The sequence below is a fragment of the Macrotis lagotis genome, chromosome 2, assembly GCF_037893015.1.
Source record: "Macrotis lagotis isolate mMagLag1 chromosome 2, bilby.v1.9.chrom.fasta, whole genome shotgun sequence".
NCBI lineage: Eukaryota > Metazoa > Chordata > Mammalia > Peramelemorphia > Peramelidae > Macrotis > Macrotis lagotis.
Window position 1 is genome coordinate 6,368,729 of NC_133659.1, and position 21,511 is coordinate 6,390,239.

Consider the following 21,511-nt stretch of genomic DNA (forward strand, 5'->3'; position numbering starts at 1 on the left):
GTGAGATTCAAGGTACTCCCAAATCTTTTTACTTATAATCCAAAATCATTCAAATTCTTATAGAGGAGAAGCTCTTTGAATGTAATCTCCTTGATTACAAGGCCTTTTTTCCTATTTCTCTTTCTGTTCCCTGTGTCTACCATAGTGTTTGAATTCTATAGACTTCACTTAGCAAAAATACTTTCAAGTTGAAAGGAAATTGGATGTGGGAATTCATTTCTAAGAAGTCAAATAGTTTGGGTTACTCCAGCAGTAAAATATCTTTTTTTGTTGCTATGGAAGAATCTGAGAATAGTTTTTTAAAGGAAACAAACTGATTAGATGACATTATTTGACATTAAGAGCTACTTGAAAAATCTTAGAATTTCATGGAAATTATGAAATTATTACAAAATATTGATTATGCACTAAGCTCATGTGAATCCTGTTTTCTGGACTGAGGTATCCAATTTAATAGATGATCATAATTCATTCTCCCTAGACCACATTTCAAGTCCCATGTTCTGGCACAAGCCAACAAATTTTAGGAAGGCGACTGGCAAACTGGAGCATATCCATAGAGAGTGATCAGATTCCAGACTTGGAAAATTAGAGCAGACTTGGGAAATATTATTATTTTCTTCAAATATCTGTAGGGTTGGACTGTAGAGAAGAGATGAAGAGATTGATTAGGAAGGCAGCCTAGGTGGGAAGATGGGTGAGGGAGGCAGCACAGGAATGAGACCTGTCCAGAGTGGCTGCAGGTATTCTGGAGCAGGTGAGCCCCTCATCACTGCCCATCTGCAATCAGAAACTGGGTGGCTATTTGAAATCTTGCAATATTGGAATGAATCAGACTCGATAACCTCTGGTGCCTTTCTAGCTCTGAAAGTATGTGATTCTTGTATAGCTATTTAAATGGGAATTCTGCTGCCCTTCCTCTGGCTCTCTTCTACTGACTCCCTCATCTCTTCCTTGTTCCCCAGATCATTTATTCATATGTCCTATATCCCAGCAAAAACTTATCAATCTATGAACAGCCATTGATTAAGCACATTTTACCTCATTCTTGGAGATACAAAGACAAAACAAGAGCTGGAGCGTGCTCTGTTCTATTTGGGGCAACAGTGTGTAGGTAGGTAGATGGTGGGTAGGTAGAAAGATAGGCTGACTGATGGATGGGTAGATGGATAGGTGAGGAAAGATTTCATGTAGGAAGTAAAACTTGAGCTGCTTTGAAGAACACCAAAGTTTCTAATCGGCGTTGAAAAGATAATACTTTCAAGGAGTAGGGCAAAACCAGTGTAAATGTATGAGGGTGGTAGATGGAGGTCCTTGCATCAGAATTAGAAATAAGTTCACTTGGTCTGCACTCGAGAGGGTTTGGATGGAAGTAATGTCCAATAAGACTGGACAGGTGGGTTAGAGACAAGTAAAAAAGAGCTTTCTATGCCAATCAGAAAAATGTCATTTTAGTCCTAGAGGTAATAGGGACCCAGGAGAATTTATTAAGGAAGAGACTTAGTCAGACCAGTGCATTATGAAAATCATTTTGGCAGCCATGCAGCAGATTCCTAAAGCATTTTTTATTTAACTTATAACTTTAATCTTTCCATTTCTAAAGAAAATGCATCTAGAAAGAAATTATTATTTTCATTCATTCACTAATTTATTATATTATGCTAGTCATTACAAGTTAAATAGGTTTAAAACTGTTGAAGTGAAAAAAAGACAAAATCTTTATTTTTTTTTATCTTTTCAGAGGTCTTACAACTGCTTATAAAATATTCAAATCTGAAAGTGCCAACCTTAGGAAAAAGTCCCAAATCATTGTTTATGAACCTAATGATGAAAAAAGTAAGAATGTGAAAAAGAAGGTTGGATCTGAAAAGAATAAATATGGCCAACATAGTTTGGAGTCCAGAGGGGAATATTAGATGAAAAATAAGAGAATCAAGAGCATGGTGGCATGGTGGAGGCAGTAGTATCTCCTAAGGCCAGATTTGAACCCATAGGAGATACTATTGTCTTCCCCACGTGTGACCCTGGGGGAATAATGTGACCCTATCTGCCTCAGTTTCCTCATTTGTTAAATGATCTGGAGAAAGGAATGGCAAATCTCTTCAATATCTTTGCCAATAAAAGCCAAATGGGGTCCCAGAGAGTCAGACTCGATTGAAGTAACTCAGCAGCCACATTTGGAGACATTGTCCTTAGATTCCTTTTCAGCTCTAAATCCTGAGGTATTAGGATCCACTTCTTTGACCAAGGGGAGTCTCTGTCCCTTCTCTGGCCCTATTTTTCTCATCTCTAAATGGATTGGATTAGGCTCAATGACATCTTAAATCCTTTGGAACTCTGAATCTATTATAAAGCTGCCCAATAAAAACATAGGGTGAGTCAGGTTCTGATACAACTTTTGGTGAAGGGCATCTCCCATTGGTTGGCTGTTTTTTTTTTTCTGTTTACAAATTAATTTTATTCAAACAATATTTGAAGCACCTGCAGTTCCCATTACTTTTAAGGTAGAAGTCTATCATCTAAAATCCTTTGAATTGTGACTGTCACTACCCTGTCAGCTTATTTCATTTTATTCCCCTTTAGGCATTCTTCATTTCATTTAAATGGGAGGATTAACTTGCTTGGTACACAACCTCCCCACTTCTGCTGTACTTCAAATTCTCTGAGATTTAAGCAGCAGTCTTGTCCTGCATGTTTGTTAAAGACTGGGGTAGAATCTCATTTTTACTTTCTCATATAAGCTCCATAAATATCATTTATCTCATTGAGGTTTTATATAGATGTTGGGTTAGGATTAGGGTTAGAGTTGAAGTCATTTAGGTTCAGGGGTGAGTGTTTGTGCGTATCAGATGCTATTGACATATTATGGGTTTTAGAGTATTTTTATCCTATGTAAAATATAAGAATAACCTCACTTGTACTTACTATAAAATATCAAAGCAAATTGGACCTTATTGAACTAGTTAGGAAAGGTGATAATCTGAGAATCAGAGGACCTGGGTTCAAATCCTTGCTCTATCCCTTCTACCTGTGTAACCTGGATAAGTTCCTTGCTCTCTGTGGATCTGTTTCCTCCCCTGGCAAAAAAAAAATGGTGGCAGATTAGATGAATTTGAAGCTCTCCTCCATTCTAAGCCTATTATTCACTGATCCTCACATATGAAGGATGAGAATGCAGAAGCTCCAAAGGAACAATTCAATTTTGTAGTATCATGCAGACAGTCAAAGAGCCAGTTCCCTCATCTTTACAATGAAGGAACTGAATCAGACGACCAGTGGAGCCATTCAGTGTTATGGTGGAGAGAGCCCCGGTCCTGGGATCAGGATGAACTGAATTCCTCATTCAGTCACAAGTTGTGTGGCTTGGGGCTTCTAGTTTTCGAAGTTGTCTTAAGTACAAAATGCGACTAAAATAGCATCCATTTTGAAATAGTTGTGAGATAATAGTCATCAAATTTGCTAAGCAAAGTGACGTTCACATATTACATACTTAATCAATGTGTGTTCTTTCCCAGATTCCTCCCTGTTTTAAAGTCTTTAGTCCCATGAAACAAATCAAAAGCAGGCAGTACTTCAATTTTAGCACTGTTTTCTCCACTCTATTGCAGGCCTTGCTAAGTGATTGGAAACCATGGCACCTATGAAAGCCCATATGGAAGATGTGAACATGAATGGTGGGGATGGTTCCCTCAGGAGATGTCTTTAAGTGGAGAGAAAGCCAACAGACATCCGACTGGTCCAAAGTGGAATTCAATGCCTTGGCAGTCAATGGCTTTCCCTTCATTCGAGGTCTTCCAGTGATGATGGAATAACCACTGGATATGTTGTAGAGGAAATCCTTTTGAGAGGAGAATATAATTGAAAGATGAAAAAAATACTCAAAATTAATGCTGTAAAACACTGCCATTCCAGATCTACAAACACATACACATGAAATGTGTATGTATTACATATATAGATAAATAGATAGAGATAGAGAGATGGATAGTTTTATATATATATATATATATATATATATATATATATATATGCATATAGGAATGAGGGTTTTCATCATCTAGCTTTTGTAATGGGTCTATACCCATCTTTCCATAACTGTCCTAATTCTTGCATGCTGACTTATACTATGAGAATTCCTGAGCTTCTCCTAAGAGTGGGAGATTCTAAATTCAAACTTTAGCTTCAAGATATTTTCTAATGGGATTTATAAATCTGACCAAAATATGTTTTCAACAACAACAAAAAAAACAAAACAAAACCAAAACTGATTTATCAATAGTAGTGCAAATAAATCTCTGCTTTTTATAAAAAACAGCCCATTGTTACCATAATGGTATGCATTAGGACATCCTTATTCCTCATTAGGTTTTGATGTGTAAATATAGTTTGCTTTGGGAATAATGTATTCCTTACACCACAAAAACAGAATTAATAGCTACAAAATGCTCTTATCTTTATACACATTTGTAAACTATTAATGGGAGTTAATAAGACTTGCAAATATGTGCACTCAAAAATCTCCTACAAAGAGCCAATTATATAATGTCATTAGGAAGACAACAAGGAGGTTAGTATGAAATCGTTTACACTATTATCCCTAAATGCTTTTTTTCTTTTGTTTTGAATCATTTTTTTTTCTGTAGTCTACTTTGGGAAAACTTCTAAAGTCAGCCTAGTCTTAAAAATTATGTAAGTGAAATTAAAGAATCAAGGATAATGATAGCAGGTTGGATTAAATTATCTTTGGTAAACTTTCAAGGAGAAATGATAACTTATATTCTTTAATATTTTCATTATAATTTGAAAATGAGGTAAACAGAACTGATATTTCATATTTTAAATCTTTTGCTTTTAATAAACTAAAATATTAGGTAACATTGAAAATATGGGAAAATTAAGTTAACTTTCCAGAAAATATATTCTTCAAATAATATGAATATATATATATATGTTTATATATTCTCTCTTCTTTAATGCACACTATCTATATGTAATATAATGTCCAAACATTGTAATAACCTCCAGTGATACCAAGAAGAGAAACTGATCTTGGCTTTTAAGGAGCTCCTATTATTTTTATATCTATTTTTCTTCCTATGTCACAGACTCTGTTTTTATCTCTTTTCCTCTCTGTTTTTAAATGCATATACTTATGCATACAGAGATTCCCCCAGAGTAAAAACAGCCTCCTTTGGAAGGGAGAAGGCATTCCTCATACCTGAAGGGATGAAGAAAGATCATCTAAAGGTGGAGTCATTTGACCTATGGGATTTCCAGTGGCAGAGGGAAGATAACTTATTTCTCATTCTTACTAGAGTTGAGAGAGTGGGAAAGAAAATGAGAAAAATGGTTGGTTTGAGTGGGTTTTAGTGTCTACTTGCCAACTGGAGAATGTCTGGCCTCCTCCAAAGCTTTCCCTTGGACACTTGTCTTTGTTTCTGCATTCTTAGAAATAAACAGGAAACCCTACTAAATGATGATGACTTTTTTTTTTCTTCAAACCTGTATACACTATCCATCTGTCTATCTGTCTTTCCTTCTTTCTTTAATACAGTATATACAAATTATACAATAATACATATATATGTATTTATATTTATATATTATGTTTAATATCTAGATATAAAATACAATGTATATATGTTTATATACACATACTTTTATATATGCAAATAACCAATAAATATACATGTCTATAGAGAGAGAAACGGTGATAGAGAAAGATGGCTCTATTTTGTCGGAGCAGAGATACATAGTTTGAAGAGAACTTAGAGGCCACCAGATTCATCAACTCATTTTACAAATGAGGAAACTGAGGCAGAGAGAGGTTAAATGACTCCACCAAGGTTATACAGCTATTGTATCTTAGGCAAGACTTGAAGATTTTTTTTTCAGATGTAAACTCTGCTATACTGTTCTACTTTTCTTAGAGTTGAAAGGGATCTCTTACATCATAGATTCCTTTATTTTTTAGTTTAAAAGGATCTTAGAAATCTTATCTAAGCTTCATTTTATTAATTAGAATCAGTGATACTTGGAGAGTTCTAATGACTTACTCAATGACACACATGGCAGAGCTGGTATTTGAACTCAAACTCAGTGACTTCCATTCTTTCCACACTGGAATGGAGGTTTCCATTTCCAATGCTTCTCCGACCTTCTTACTTTATAAATAAAACAAAAGATCCCAAAAGACAAGCAAAGTCATTCAAGTGTAATTGAATTAAAATCAGAATCCATTCCTCCCAGCTCATTGAGTCAGAAAAGACCTTAGAGTTGGCCGTGAGTTTTTAACTTTTCTAAGTATTAAGAACCTCTTTGGTATGTGGGTGAAACCTATGGACATATGAGAATTATGTTTTTTTCCAATGCAAAAAATAAAATATAGATTCTCCTCCAATTCCTCTTTTCAATACTCTGCTCGATGTTTAGGTAGGAAAGATAATGTACTCTTAGAAGTGTTGAATCGCATTCTCTTTGACATCCCCTTGCCCCAACCCCATCAAGGTCTGACTTAGTCCTCACTTCTAGGAGTCTTCATTTATTGGTAGAAAAGCTGAGAAAATGTGCTCAATGAGCTAAGTTGGTTTTCTATTAAAAAAAAATAAATTCTCTAAATTACCAGGTAGATGATCCTAGAATTATTTTAATTAAAGTCAATGGAGAAAAAAATTAGGTACTTAAAGTGGTTTCTCAGACTCATACAATTAAAGGGCCTCTTCTGTCAACATGCAGGTTATAGGTAATTCCTGTAAATGTTAATGAAAATTAACTAGGTAAATTTCTATGCATATTAACTGAGAAATGGACACATTCAAGATTTTTATTCTCTATCTAAATGGTCTGCAATCTTTTTAGGTTATTCCCATAAATGAATTCTTCTCGATCAAGAAGTTAGAATCTTTTAGAATTTCCTGTTCTTGTCATTTTATTTGATACTGAAGCCCTATAGCATAACTACTCCTTGGACAAAGCTATTTGGAAGAAGCTATTTTAGTATTTTCCATATATATATATATATATATATATATATATATATATTCAAAATTTTGTTTCTTTTTTGGTGAAGCACTCTATCATGTCTGTCTTCTAGGTGGGGCCTTGTTCAAGGAGTGATGGTATCACCAGGGATATGTCCCTAGAAAAGGATGTAAATTTATATATGTATACATCTCCATAGCAAGAAAATACTAATTAGTTCATGTTCAGCAGTTCTGTACTATTTAAAATTCTGATTTCATTTTGGGATAGAAGTTATCACTTAACAGTAGGCCTTGGGTCATTTCTTAATGCACTAATTTCCAACTTCTATTTTCGAGTGGATTTTGACTTTTTTCCATGATTTAAAACTTTGTATCATTTACAGGTCATCATTTTCCTATTTTAGAAATTGTTTTTTTATCTATTTCTATCCCTAAAATCCCTGGAGTTAGATATAATTCCAGATTTCTTAGGTGGTTCAAATTGAAAATTAATCACTGTGTTAATTACACAGACAGATACACACACACACACACACACACACACACACACACACACACACGCACTGACCCTGGAATAAGAAATTGATGGAGGTATCCCATGTGGACATTGTGACTACTGAGATAAAATAGGGCAAGAGAGAATTAAATAGAAATGGAAAAAAAAGTTATATTTATTGAAATTGGGTTCCTTACTATAGTTGAAAGAATAAATAAATATATGTGTGTGTGTATATATATATATATATATACATATATATATGTATATATATATATATATATATATGCAACTGCTCATGAGGTATATAAAGATAATTAATATCACCTATCCCTTAAGGAATAAAATGCCTTTATTCCAAAAATGAAATTATGAGTTTTTGTTGGTTTTTAATATTAAATTCCCACTTTGGGGAAACTCACCTGGCCTGAATATTAAATACAGTCTTTACATTAACAACTTTTAAAAATATATTTTAATCATTACCATTTAAAACTCATTATCTGATATTCAGAGTTCCCACACGAGTGTGGAATTTCCCTAGTCTATTTGATATAATCACAGGAAATAAGGGACAGATAAAGAAAGGTTGTATTAATATGTTAAGTAAAGTAGAAAGAGGAGCCGATGTTCTCTGATTACCCTTGAAGGATTTATAAAAGTTCTTCCTGATAATTAAAGACATAGCCCACCAAAAAATAGTTGTGCGTACCCTTAGATAACATTGAAAACGTAGACATCCCAACTCTGAAAGACAGGTGAAGGCCAATGGGAGGACTGTTGCAAGTGTCCCATTTATTTCTATCATATGGCATGGGCTCTCTTTCTGCTCCCTGCCCCCCCTCCCCATTGGCCAGGCAGTAATGTGGTAGTGGTTTTCTTGAAGCTGGGTGGTATAGTGGATAAAGCACCAACCCTGGAGGCAGGAAGATCTGAATTCAAATTCAGACTCAGATACTCAGACCTTGGGAAAGTCCCTTTACCCTGATTGCTTCATATCTAGGGCCATCTCCAGTTGTCTTGATCCATATCTGACCACTGGACCCAGATGGCTCTGGAGGAGAAGGTGAGGCTGGTTACTGAGCACAGCCCCCCTCACTCCAGTCCAATTTACTTGCTTGTCATGGCATCACCTCCCTGATGGTCTTCTTCGAGGATGAAGGACAGTCATCATCATACTGCAAGAGACTTTTAATTCCAATTTTAAATTTGGCGCAATATCAATACAAAAAGTATATATACACATATCATGAATTCCTTCATTCACACAAAATATGGAGGAATTGATAACACTTTAACAGCTTATTAAATAATATATTAAAGTGCATATATCCTTCTAAATTTAATTTTGAAATATAAGAACATAACCTGGAAAATTGTAAAGGGAGAAAGAAATAAAAGCCATTTCTGTTGTTATGTGAACTATTCAGACTTTGATACCAAATATTTTTTAAATCAGATGAAATTGCATTTATTTTCTTAGTACAAATGCAATGATTAAGAAATCAGTACTGCTTTTGGCTCATGTCTTCATGGTAATTAATGATGTTTAGGAGGTTGTTAATCCTTCCTAGTCATGAAAACCAGTGAGAGTAGTAGAAGAGTTGCCCAGCGGCCAAGTAGAACTCGTCTATTCCCACCTTGGTCATTCACCCACTGAATGACTTTGGGAAACTGTTTTAAATCTTTTGTCCTCAATTTCTTTACTCATAAAAAGAAGGGATTGTCTGAGAAGATTTATAATTCCCTGTCCAACTCTAGAATTCTCTAATTCTTTGGACTTTTTTGTAATTTGTTTCAGTGAACTTTTTATATTTCTAGGATTTTCATATAAAATACTTTAGCATTTCCAAACTCAGTGATTTTTGTCAGTATAGTTTTCCTGTCTTCTGACATAAGTAGAAGATGGTCATTGTGAGATGCTCTGACAGTAAAACATCACCCCATGACCAACTTAATTCTATACCCCCTAAATGAAGTCTATCATTAGACTAAAATGTAGTTCACTTCAATAAGCAAGAAGACCCTGCTAATTTTAATATATTTTTTTCCTTGACACTGGAGGCAAGATACAAAAAAAAAAAAAAAAACCAGAAATTGCCCTCAGGAAGGTTCCTTTCTACTGAAGAGGATAGAGTCTGTTCACCTTAGTATGCCAGGAGTGTGCCCCAGGGACTCTGACACTGAATCACCAAATTTCTTCGTAGTTGCTCTGGGCCATTGGAGTGTTATACAACAGAGGCATTTCATCTGTTCATGAATGTCTTGACAATTAGAAGGAATGTGAGTATATTAGTATGATCAACTTCTTCAAAGAAAATGCTTTGGGGGGGGGGCGGCTACGTGGTGCAGTGGATAAAGTAACAGCCCTGCGTTCAAATCTAGTCTCAGACACTTAATAATGACCTAGCTGTGTGGCCTTGGGCAAACCACTTAACCCCATTGCCTAGCAAAAACCTAAAAAAAATATGCTTTGAATTGGAAGTATTTTTAGTCTCATGCCTTATCCATTGTAATGCAAAAGAAGATTATAAATCAATCTTATAGAATTGCACACTTTTGACAGATTTCTTAAGGTATTGCCTATGTAACTAAAAAGATTGTTTCATCTTCAGTACTCTTAAGAAGGCATGGATGATTCAAGCTCCAAAATCTGGCTCCCTCACATCCTCTGATCACCCAAGTACTTGTCACTGTGATGATGTCACTATTGATTTCCATCATCATGTACTCTGTACCTAATTGAAATTTATGCATGCATAGAACATGTCACTCCTAATTGATAGAGGTGTGACCAATACTCATTGACAGACCTATTACAAATCTAAAGAACGAAATAAACTAAATCATTGACCTTGAGTCAAACCTTTAGGTCCAATTTTAATTTGGGAGATTATAAGGGGATAACCCCTAGAAAGTTGTTGATGTTGACTTGTTTCAGTTTTATCTTAGTCTTTGGGACTCCATGTAGGGTTTCTTGGCAAAGATATTGGAGTGGTTTGCCATTTCCTTCTCCAACTAATGTTACATGTGAGGAACTGAGGCAAACATGGTTAAGTGACTTATCCAGGGTCATACAGCTAGCTGTCTCACCTGATCATGAGTACAGATAAGGGCTTTGAAAGTTTAAACTGCTAGAGGCAAATATCCACTGCATTAGGACTTGGAGTCAAACTCCATTGCTCCCCAACGCCATTCTGGGATGATCCCCCGCATATCTGTTTGGACAACTGATATTCTCACATCCTCTCCTTCTTCTCCACCACTGATAGCAGCTCTCAGGATAACATGAAGAAATAATTACTAACAATGCATCCCTAATCACTGACACAAGTATATATATTATCCCAAAGATCAGAGCTAGGGAGACTTTCTTCTGTCAAGAGCCCAAACTAAAAAATTAGCCTGCCATATTTGATCAAACTTTTAATTAATCCACCCTTAAAAACTCCTAGATTTATTGACTTTCAAGTCCCAAGTCATTGGCAACGCCAGAACCCCATGATTTTGTAGGCCTTATACTACTCTTGGGCCAGTGGTTCCCCTTCTAAGCTATAGCCAAAATGTCTCCTGATTTTGGCAGAGGATGAAGCCAAAAGCCTATTATTATGATAATGTAGCATTAGCAAGACATAAGTTATGTCTATGGAAAATTCTCAGGGAGTGGTCATTTCTTGTGGTCAAATTGGAACATGTCTGCAATTCTCTGGTCATTTCCAAAGTCTCTGAGACAGTCCTGTCAATCAATCACCACTTACTTGTGAATCACCTACTATGTGCTTAGGACTGGACTATAAAGACAAAAAAATGGAACATCCCTATCCTCAAGAGTGAATACTTGATCATAAAAAACAATAAAGGAGAGGAGGAATAGGCTAATATATTTCATATAATAAGGTTTTTCTTTATTACAATGAGCTATTGCAATGATATGGAAGGGGGGAAGGCAAGGGGGAATGAGGGAATCTTCCCTCTCATCAGAGGTGGTTAGGAGAGGAAACAGCATATATACTCAATGGGGTATAGACATCTGGAGTAAGAAGGAGAGAAGGGGGACAGGGGGAAGGGGGGGGATGTGAGTGATGGAGGAGAGGATGGACCATGGGGGAAGAGTGGTCAGATATAACACAATTTATTTTTTACTTCATGCAAGGGGCTGGGATTGGAAGGCCTGTCCAGGACCATAGGGCCAGGTGGATGCTGGGCCTAAGGGGTGGTATGGGGGCTCAGGGCCTCTTGGACCCAGTACCAGGGATCTGTCTGCTGCGCCACTCAGATACCCTACAGCAGAGTCAGAGTGAAAGGAGAGAGAAAATACAGTACATGGTAGTGGAGAAGTATGAAAGGAGGGAGTTGTGATCAGCAATGGCAATGGTGGAAAAATATGGAAGTAACATTTGTGATGGACTTATAAAGAATGTGAGCCGCCCATGACAGAGTTGGTGGTGCTGGAACACAGACTGAAGCACATTTATTATTATTATTTTGGGGGGGGGGTGCAGGACAAATGGGGCTGGGTGGCCTGCCTGGGGCTGCATAGCAGGGTGACCATTGGGTGTCTGAGGCCAGATTTGGACCCGGGTGCTCCAGGCTCAAGGGCCATTGCTCTGTCCGCCACCCAACTGCCCCTACTATTATTACTATTTTATTTTATTTCGGGTCTTTTCTTTTTCTTTCTTTTTTTTGCTTTTTTCAGGGCACTGGGGTTGGGGTGACTTGCATGTCACACGGCTGGGTGATTGTTGGGTGTATGGGGCTGGATATGGGCTCAGGGGCTCATGGCTCCAGGGCTGGTGCTCTGTCCACTGTACCACCTGGCCATACCTATAATTATTACTATTATTTTTTCATTTTCATTTTAATTGTTTTCTCTCCCCTTTATTGCTCAAGCAAGTCTATATTTTTGGGGGGGAGAGGGGGTATTTTGTTTACTCTTAAACAAGAATATTTTATTAATGTATAAAAAATTATTTGTATAAAATGAAAATAAATAAATATTAAATTAAAAATAAAAATAAATACAATTTGAAAAAAAGCAATAAGGACATATATAACTCTATGTAGAATGGAGGCTCTGATACCAATTTTATTTTGAGGGACAAGGCCCTAGCCACTCACTTGGATCAAGAAAGAGTCCAGAAGGTCAAGGTCCATTGCTATTCTAATGACTAAATAAGATTTCTATAACCACCTAAATAGCATCAGTAGCAATGAGGTAAGACCCCTGGAAGGAAGGTCATTTCCTATGAAAAATATGTATCTGAGCCTCAAATGAATGAAATGAAGGCCACTGTCCTCTGGGCCTCCTTGGGCAAATTTCCAGGGTAGGGAAGGAGGTATCAGCCTGCATGGACTTTTGATGCCCTTCTGAATCTAAATTACAGAAAAAATGACTATTTTAGAATTCTCTGGATAAAAAGAAATTTGAATAGAAGGCAGATATATTCCATTTTTCTCCTCTGGTTGTGAAATTAGACTTTCCTAGCTTTTGAATGGAAGCTTTTCATAGTCTGACTTATGTTGAATAGTATTTTGTCTACAAAGGTTTTATTCTAAAGATGTAATTCTGTATTCAAAATATGTAATCTCATCAAATTATGTATTTTCGGCAGATAACATTTGGAAAACACTCTTTACATGTTGTCACAAAAGTCTGAGTACATATCATTGTTTAAAACTTCCCTATAATTTGGGGGTGCATTTTATACTGTCTTATTTTCTCACAAAAACCTTATATGGTAGATGCTTTAATCCCTGTTGGAGAAGAAATGGAATACAGGTAACTGGTTTCTAACATTTCTTTCCAGCATCTCATATTGTCTTGTCCTTCCTTTGGATGCAAAGTCAGTTAACTCCCTTATCTCATAACTGCGGAAACTGAGTCCTAGAAAAGCCTGAAGTTCTTCCTCACTATCACACTGCCAGTCAGGCACGAACCCATCTGGTTCCCTGCCCACAGCCTTCTTGTTCTCCCAGGAATTTCCTAGATTTCTCCTAGAAACAACTTCTGTCATTGATGCTTTTGCTGTGGTTACCCTCAAAGACCCTTTGATGGAAAAGACTAACCCTTTTCTGCCCAGACACAAATGGGACTCTTAGAAAACGGGTAAAATGAAAGATGACTAAAAAAACTAAAATCTTTCTGATTGATGCAGACTAGGGAAAATGAATAAAGAAAAAATAAGCAATTTTAATTCATAAAATGCAAGATTAATACAATAAAATCCAATAAGTATTTGATCACAATGTATGCAACTGTACAATTAAGGACATGCAGGATGGAAGAAATGGTCCATGTGACTTCATCAGTCCTGACTCTTCAAAGGACATTAAGCAGACCCTGCTCCTATCTGTGCTCACTCAGAATACTCCAGTTATTTTAGTATTATTTGATGGGCTAGCACCCTCTGTACTGATCACAATGAGTCGGACAGGATTATCTGAGCTCCTTGAGCAAACACAATGTTTATTCATGTTGATAGGAATAAAGCCAGGCTCTCAGTATTCTAGACAACAGAGCACCAGTCTGGGGAAGCAGCATTGTCGCTTTTTTAATCTCATAAAGTATCTTCAGGATAAGCTGTAGGGATCTCCAGGGGCTGAAGAAAGAGCAGAAAAGCGGCATCTCAGAAATCCTAAGTTCCCTCCGCACATCAAATGTTGTACCTTGATGTCCTTCAAGCTTCAGGAGCTGTTGGCATCCAGCATTGGACGGAGGTCCCCCGTCCTCCCCAAGACCATAACTGTCCAAGAATACTTTTCATTTCTCTGAGGCAGCTAGGTGACTCAGGGGATTGAGTTTGGTCTTGAAATCTGAGTTCAAAACTTGTTTTACTCCTTAATGAGCCAGGTGACCATAAGCAAATTACCGAACAGTTTTAAGCTATTTGCCCATGGCTAAAATGAAGATAATAATAATACAATTGACCAGGGTTGTTGTGAGGGTCCTATGATATGACCTATGTCTTGGTTAAAGCCCATTATGCTAGGTAACTCGTGGAAATAGTAGCAATAGTACAGACTAGTAACTGTTTATAGAAATTAAAGCTATGTTTATTAGTAAAGTCCAAGTTCTCTCCATATGAATGTTCTGGACTTATGATGTAATGGTCAGTGTTGCTATTTGATAATTTGTTCCATCACATAGATGTCACATGATATCATTCTGTGGATGGTGGAGTCCCAAATGGCAGAGAGAAACCTCAGGGCTTGACTGTAGAGCAACCAGTTTCCATCTCCTTTCAGATGTCTATGGAAGCATCCTCAGTGCCTTCCTGATCTGATCCTAGAACCTTTGCATTCTCCCTTTGCACATATTTTTGGTATTCTCTTCCCTGAGGCCAAGTGCCCTGAAGGCAGAGATTGTGTCATAATTGTCATTGGGTCTTGAGCCCCTAGAGAAGTGCCAAACAAATGGCAGGGCCTTAAGGGAAAGAATAGACTGGAACTCAATGGACTTGAGCAGCTTTAGACTCCATGGCTTTGGATCTGAGTGGTGAAATCTTTTGTTTGGAGGCGGGGATAATGGTAAACCTCTTGATATCCCTGCATGTCTTCTTAGGTAAGAGTGTTAGATATCATGCTCTTTTTCTAACTATCCCCACTCTTTGAAGGATTAAAAGAATAAAGCAAACATATACTAGAGAAATCCCTGTTGGAAATATAGTGAGACAAGCCTGCATTTACCAAGGTGAATATTGCTAAAATCTTAGCCAAAGGCCTAAGTGAAAAATTAAAAAGTAAAAAACCAACAATAACCTTGAAACAGAGCCTTGTTCTCTAATACAGAATTATCCATAGAAAGAAAACTGTCAGAAAGGATACTTCCTTTTAAAAATGTTTAAATTTGGGGTTAGCCTGGGAGAATAGACAGGGATATGTAGAAGAAGTGGGTTCAAACCGCCCTTCTAGAACATGCTCATATGTAATACTGGGCAGTGTTCTTGGAGACAAAGTTATAAATGATTGGGTAATTTTCTTGGAAGCTCTAGTTGCTAAGATAACAATTCTTCCATTGATGAAATCACAGATCCAGTTTTGCTTTTCATACCCCCTTCCTCCCATGCAACAAAATCTTAGTGACTATTTGGGGGTGAACTCCCCTCTTTTCCTTCTCTGTGAGTGGTCATGGTCTTCCAGAGCCATCTGAGTCCAATGGGCAGATATGAATCAGGATGACTGGAGACAGCCCTGGATGTGAGGCAATCAGGGTGAAGTGACTTGCCCAAGGTAACACAGATAGTAAGAGCCAAGTGTCTGAGCCTGGATTTGTACTCAGGTCCCCTGATTCTGGAGCTGGGACTCTATCTACTGTGCCACCCAGATGCTATAATGCCTTCAGTGAGAATTCGAAATGAAGAGGAAGGACAGCCTAGACATGAACAAAGGAATGGGAAAAGCAGAGGGTCACAGATTTAGAACCAGAAGCATCTTAGAGTCCATATCATCCAAGCCCTCATTTTATTGATAAAGAAACTGAGGCCCAGAGAGCTAAGCAACTTGTAATTTTATTAGTCAGATAAACTAATGTACTTTTTTTCAATGGTGGCTCTGTTGTCTCTAATGGAAGTACATTATTTGTATTGGAAGTTATTATTTTCTCCCTGTGATTCTGGTTGTATTTGAATGTTTCTAAAATAGTCTTTTTTTTTCTTCACACTAATTAGACTTCCCAACTGTGGAACCCAACATGGGGCCCTCTCTTCATCTGTGGGAGTTTCTGAACAATGAGAGAGAGCAACATTGTTTGATCACTCCAATGTTTCAGCAGACCTGCCAGAAACACTTCTAAATTAGGGTGATTTTTTTCATTTGTTTGAGTCTAATCTACTTTAGAGATTCATTGAGCTATATATCTACTTTTGTTTTTGCAAAACAAACAGAACTTTCTTCCTTCCCCAAATGTCTTTTCTTTAGGAAACCAAACATGAGGCAGTGGGGTTCCAAGTATATTGAGTGTAATTAAGGGGCTTGAGTTAGAATTCAGCTTTGGAGTTACTTTAGCTGGGCCTCAGGTTCCTGAACCTCAAAATTCGGGACTCAGTAACCTGGAGGTTCCCTTTTTTATTTGACTGCCTAGTATTATAGATTTATAGCATTGACAGACGTTTAACTTAAATTTGTTCATTTTTGAACAGAGGAAGGATTCAGCAGTGATTGTTCCTGAACGTAATGGAAGATCACCGAACTTTAGTGAATGCATAGAAGTGACTTGTGTGAACTGATACCCAACTATTTAAGCAGATCCAGGAGAACAGAATGAATAATGGCAGCAGGGAGAACAGCAACCAAACTAAATGTTCCAGAAATAACATAACCCAGGGAGCCCTCAATGGAAAATTGTACAAATGCCCTTCCTTCACTTATTTTTTTTTTAACAAAATCATCTTATTTAATCATTTCTTTTTCCAATTTACTTGTAAATATAATTTTAATATTCTTTTTATTTCAAATGTTTAATTCCAAATTCTCTCTCTCCTTCCCCGTCCTCCATTGAAAAGGAAGCAATTTGACATAGGTTATACATGTATATTTGTATAAAATACATTTCCATGTAAATCATTCTATGAAAGAAAACAGACAAAACATAAAAAAAAGAAAGAAAGCAAAGAAAAAAGTATCTTTGACCTGCATTCAGGTTTTATCAGTTTTTTTTCCTGGAGATGGACAAATCCTATATAATGAGTCCTACCAAATTTTCTTGGATCATTGCGTTGCTAAGAATAGTTATAATATCCAGAGCTGACTCTCAAATGATGTTTCTGTTACTGAATACAATGTTCTCCTGGTTCTGCTCATTTCCCTTTGTGATAGTTCATGTTAAGTCTTTCCATGTTTGTTTGTTTTTTGCTGAGAGTATCCTGCTCATCATTTCTTTTCTTTAAATTTTTATTTATTTAAGGCAATGGGATTAAGTGTCTTGTCCAAGGTCACCCAACTAGACCATTATTAAGTGTCAGAGGTGGGATTTGAACTCAAGTCCTCCTGACTCCAGGACTGGTGCTCTATCCACTGTACTACCTAACTACCCCTTGCTCATCATTTTTTACAGAACAATAGTATTCCATCCCAATCACATACAATAGCTTGTTCAGCCATTGTCCAATGACTGACTTTTCCTCAATTTTCAATTCTCTGCCACTACTAAAAGAGCAACTATGACTATTTTTATATACATAGGTTCTTTTCCTATTTGTTTTTTACCTCTTTGGGATACAGACCTTTGGAAATAGTTCCAAATTACTCTCCAGAATGGTCAAAAATCCAGCAGTGATTCGTTAGTGTTTTAATTTTTCCCATATTCCCTCCAATATTTATCATTCTCCTTTGTCATATTAGTCAATCTGACAGCTATGAGCTGGTAGCTGAGAGGTGTTTTAATTTGCATTCTTTCATCAGTAGGTACTTAGAACACTTTAGTATGACTATAGATAGCTTTGAAGACTTTGCCTTAAAACTGCTTATTCATATCATCTGACTCAGTTTTTTATTTGTTTGATAAATGAAATCTTTATCAGAGAAGCTCACTGTATTTTTTCACGGGAATGAGTACCAATTCTATTTTTCCCTTTTGTGTTTATTCACAAGGGTTTTGCTTCTGACTTTTACCTCTTCCAACTGAGTAGGACTATTATTCCCTTTTAGAGCCAGTTCCAATGAGTAAAACTTTCAGATCTCTTTTATATCAGATAATTTATCCCATTTTTAACACTCCCATTTCCTTTCTTCCAGAGTATTCTTCTTTCTCATCCCTAATTTATTTTTTAAATAATCATATCTAAGTAACATAATTCAACTCACACTCCTTCTTTCAATGTCTCCTGTTGTAATAATAAGAAAGATTTTAGAGGTTATATAGATATCATTTCCCATGTATGAACAAAGCAGTTTAATTTTATAGAATCCCTTATGTTTTATCTTTCCTGTTTACCTTTTCATGCTTCTTTTGTATCTTATATTTGAAAGTCAGATTTTCTGTTCAGTTGTAGTCTTTTCATCAGGAGTGTTTGAAAGTCCTCTAGATCATTGACTTTTTCTTCTGAAGGATTATACTCAGTTTTGTTGTGTAAGTGATTCTTATTTGCAATCCTAGGCCCTTTGCCATTCAGAATATCATATTCTAAGCCTTCCAATTCTTTAATGTAGAAGCTGGTAGATCGTGTGCTATCTTGACTGTTTCTCCATGTTATTTGATTTGTTCTGTTTAGTTGCTTATAGTATTTTCTCCTTGATATGAGAGATCTGAAATTTGACATAATAGTCCTGTAAGTTTTCATTTTAGAATCTTTTTCAGTAGATAATTGGTGGATTCTTTCAATTTAACCTTTAGTTTTAGAAGGCCATTTTTCTTGATAATTTTTTGAAAGATGATTTCTAGGCTCTTTTATTGATCATGACTTTCAGGTAGTACAATGATTATTAAATTATCTCTTCTAGATCTGTTTTCCAGGTCAGTTGTTTTTACTCTAAGATAGTTCACATTTTCTTCTATTTTTTTCTGTTTGTTTCTTGATGTCTCATAAGTTATTAACTTCTACTTGCTTAATTCTCTTTAGGGAATTTTTATATATCTTTATTTTTCCATTTGCTTAAGTTTGATTCCCAAAGTATTCTTCTCTTCATTGGATTTTTGGGTTACCATTTGACTAGTCTTGACTAGCTTTTTTTAGTCTTATTTTCTTCAGTATATTTTTTGTAAGTCCTTTGCCAAGCTTTTGATTTTATGAATTTCTTGTATTACTCTCATTTTTCTTCCCAATTTTTCTCTACCTTCCCTACTTGATTTTTAAAAATCTATCATGAACTTTTCCGTGGCCAGAGATCATTTCATATTTTTTTCTGAGATGCTTTGGATGCAGGCATTTTTACTTTATTGTGCTTTTCTGAGTGTGTTTTGATCGTCTTTGACACTATAGTAACTTTCTGTGGATAGAATGTTTTCTGTTATTTGCTAAATTTCCATCCTGTTTTAAATTTTACTTTTAACTCTGTCATGAAGTAGGGCCCAGCTTCCCAAATGGAGGGGGAATAGTTCCATGCTTCAGGATTTTTTAACACTATTTTTAGAGGTATTTCTGGAGATGTAGAGGTTTTTAGTTCCTCCAGATGGGTGTGATCTAGGGAGAGGAATGTTCCTTCTCTCCTGTACTAAGAATGAGGGACCATAAGAACTCTTTCCTGCCCTGGAACTGGGATTCCCCTGTGTCCACTAGCTCTGCCAGACCAGCACTCCTCCTGGCATGGGATTAAGGTCTAGGACTGAGACACCTGTCCAAGCAGTGCAGCAGAGCCCTGCCTCAGGGCCCTATAAACCTTCTTCTGACTGTTGCCAAATCCCCTCACTGTTTGCTGGCTGAGAGGTCTGGAATCACCACTGCTGCCACTGATTCATTCATCCTGAGATCCACTCCTGGTTTCCTGAGGATGGGTATGTGCTGGCACAGCTTCGGCGCCTCCCTCATCCTGGTGCCACAGACCTTTCTTGCCCACCTTCTACATTGTCTTGGGCTAGGAACATTGTTCCATTTTGGCTTTGTGTAGGTTCCATGCTCTGGAAATTGTTTGGAATCATTACTTAAGGTATTTGAAGAGGTCTCAGGGAGAGTTTAGGAGAGATGCTACCTGTATTTTGCCATCTTGGCTCCCCGTCCCCCTCCCTCCCCCGCTGTACAGAAGAAGAGGACTATTGGTCTGGAACTCTTCATAAAATGTTGTTTGATGAATTGACCACTTTTTGATGAACTGTGTTTGTTAAGATGGATGGTTCCCTGGCTGCCTGAGAAAGAAACTATATGTTAGGAAATGCAGGTAAAGTTAAAACAAAAAAAGGCATAAAGATGTTTTTTAAAATGAAATAAAATTACTCTTGGATTAGTGCAGATAGTTTCAACTATTTTCACAAGGATCTCTGACTCTATCTTTAGTATATACATCAGGGAGGATTGACCAAGATGTAACACCCTAATGGACCCGAATAAGATACGAAGTCATCTCAGACTTCTCCAATGTGGTTCTTCCAATGACCCTTTGTTGTCATGTCCATTGATTTAGTGTTAGAAAAGGGTCTTAACAACCATTCAGCCCAACCTCCTTATTTTCCAGATGAGGAAACTGAGGTTCAGAGAACATAAAAGACTTGTAGTTGTCTGAGGCCAGATTTTATCCCAAGATTCCCCTTTTTCCAAATTCCCCTCCTCTCCCCTCCTCAACCCCAGGATGAGGTCCTTTCTCAGTCAATCAGAAGGCATCCTGGGTACCTATGAGTTAGCATACACTTCTTGGTGAGATCCAAGATCATTAGAGGGCAAAGGTTTGCTTTTTCCTTAGAGGAAAGAGAACTGATAAGACAGTTTCTTCCTTATCATAGGACCATAGATCTGGATTGGGAGGGGAATGCAGAGCCCATGGGATCCAAATGCCCCATTTTATAAATAAAGAAGCTGACTCCTTGGGAAGTGTGATCCAAGGTCACCCATAGTCAGCACCAAGATAGACTATTAATCCCAAACCTTCTGATCATATTCTGCCAGTTCTATCAACAGAGGTCAACGTGGCAAGGCTGATCCAGTCAAGGCTGACTTTTTTCTGGGAAGATGTCTCAGGGCTATAGATAGACTCCTGCCGTGTCTGCCCACTGATCCCAATCACTGGACTTAATCTAAGCTCTTGACTACCATGAGGCCCCAGAGTTGTTTAAATCATAGACAGACCAAGGATGAAAGTTCAAGGCTCCGAGCCCAGCACTCTTTCTCCTCCAATGTGTCACGAAGGCCAGGAGGATTGCTAGACATGTGGATCCACAAAGCATTTTTTCTTTTTCTTTCTTGCTTTTTTTTTTGTATCTTTATGCCCAACCCAGTGTAGTGTCTGTGAAGGCAATCAAAGAGTGTTTTGGGGTCAGATTGGATTTTCCTGGGATCTCAATATTAAAAAGTGTCAGAGGCAAGATTTGAACCAGATCTTCCTGATGCCAAGCCTACGCTGTGTCACGCCTCTCAGCTCTCCACTGATGATGGAAACCTGTCCATAAATC

General features: G+C 37.1%; 1 protein-coding gene across 1 annotated transcript in view; it reads left to right on the forward strand.

The window, feature by feature from the left end:
- The window catches only part of NEGR1 (neuronal growth regulator 1), an 817,401-nt gene that overhangs the window by 221,644 nt on the left and 574,246 nt on the right, over positions 1-21,511 (forward strand). The window lies entirely within an intron of this gene.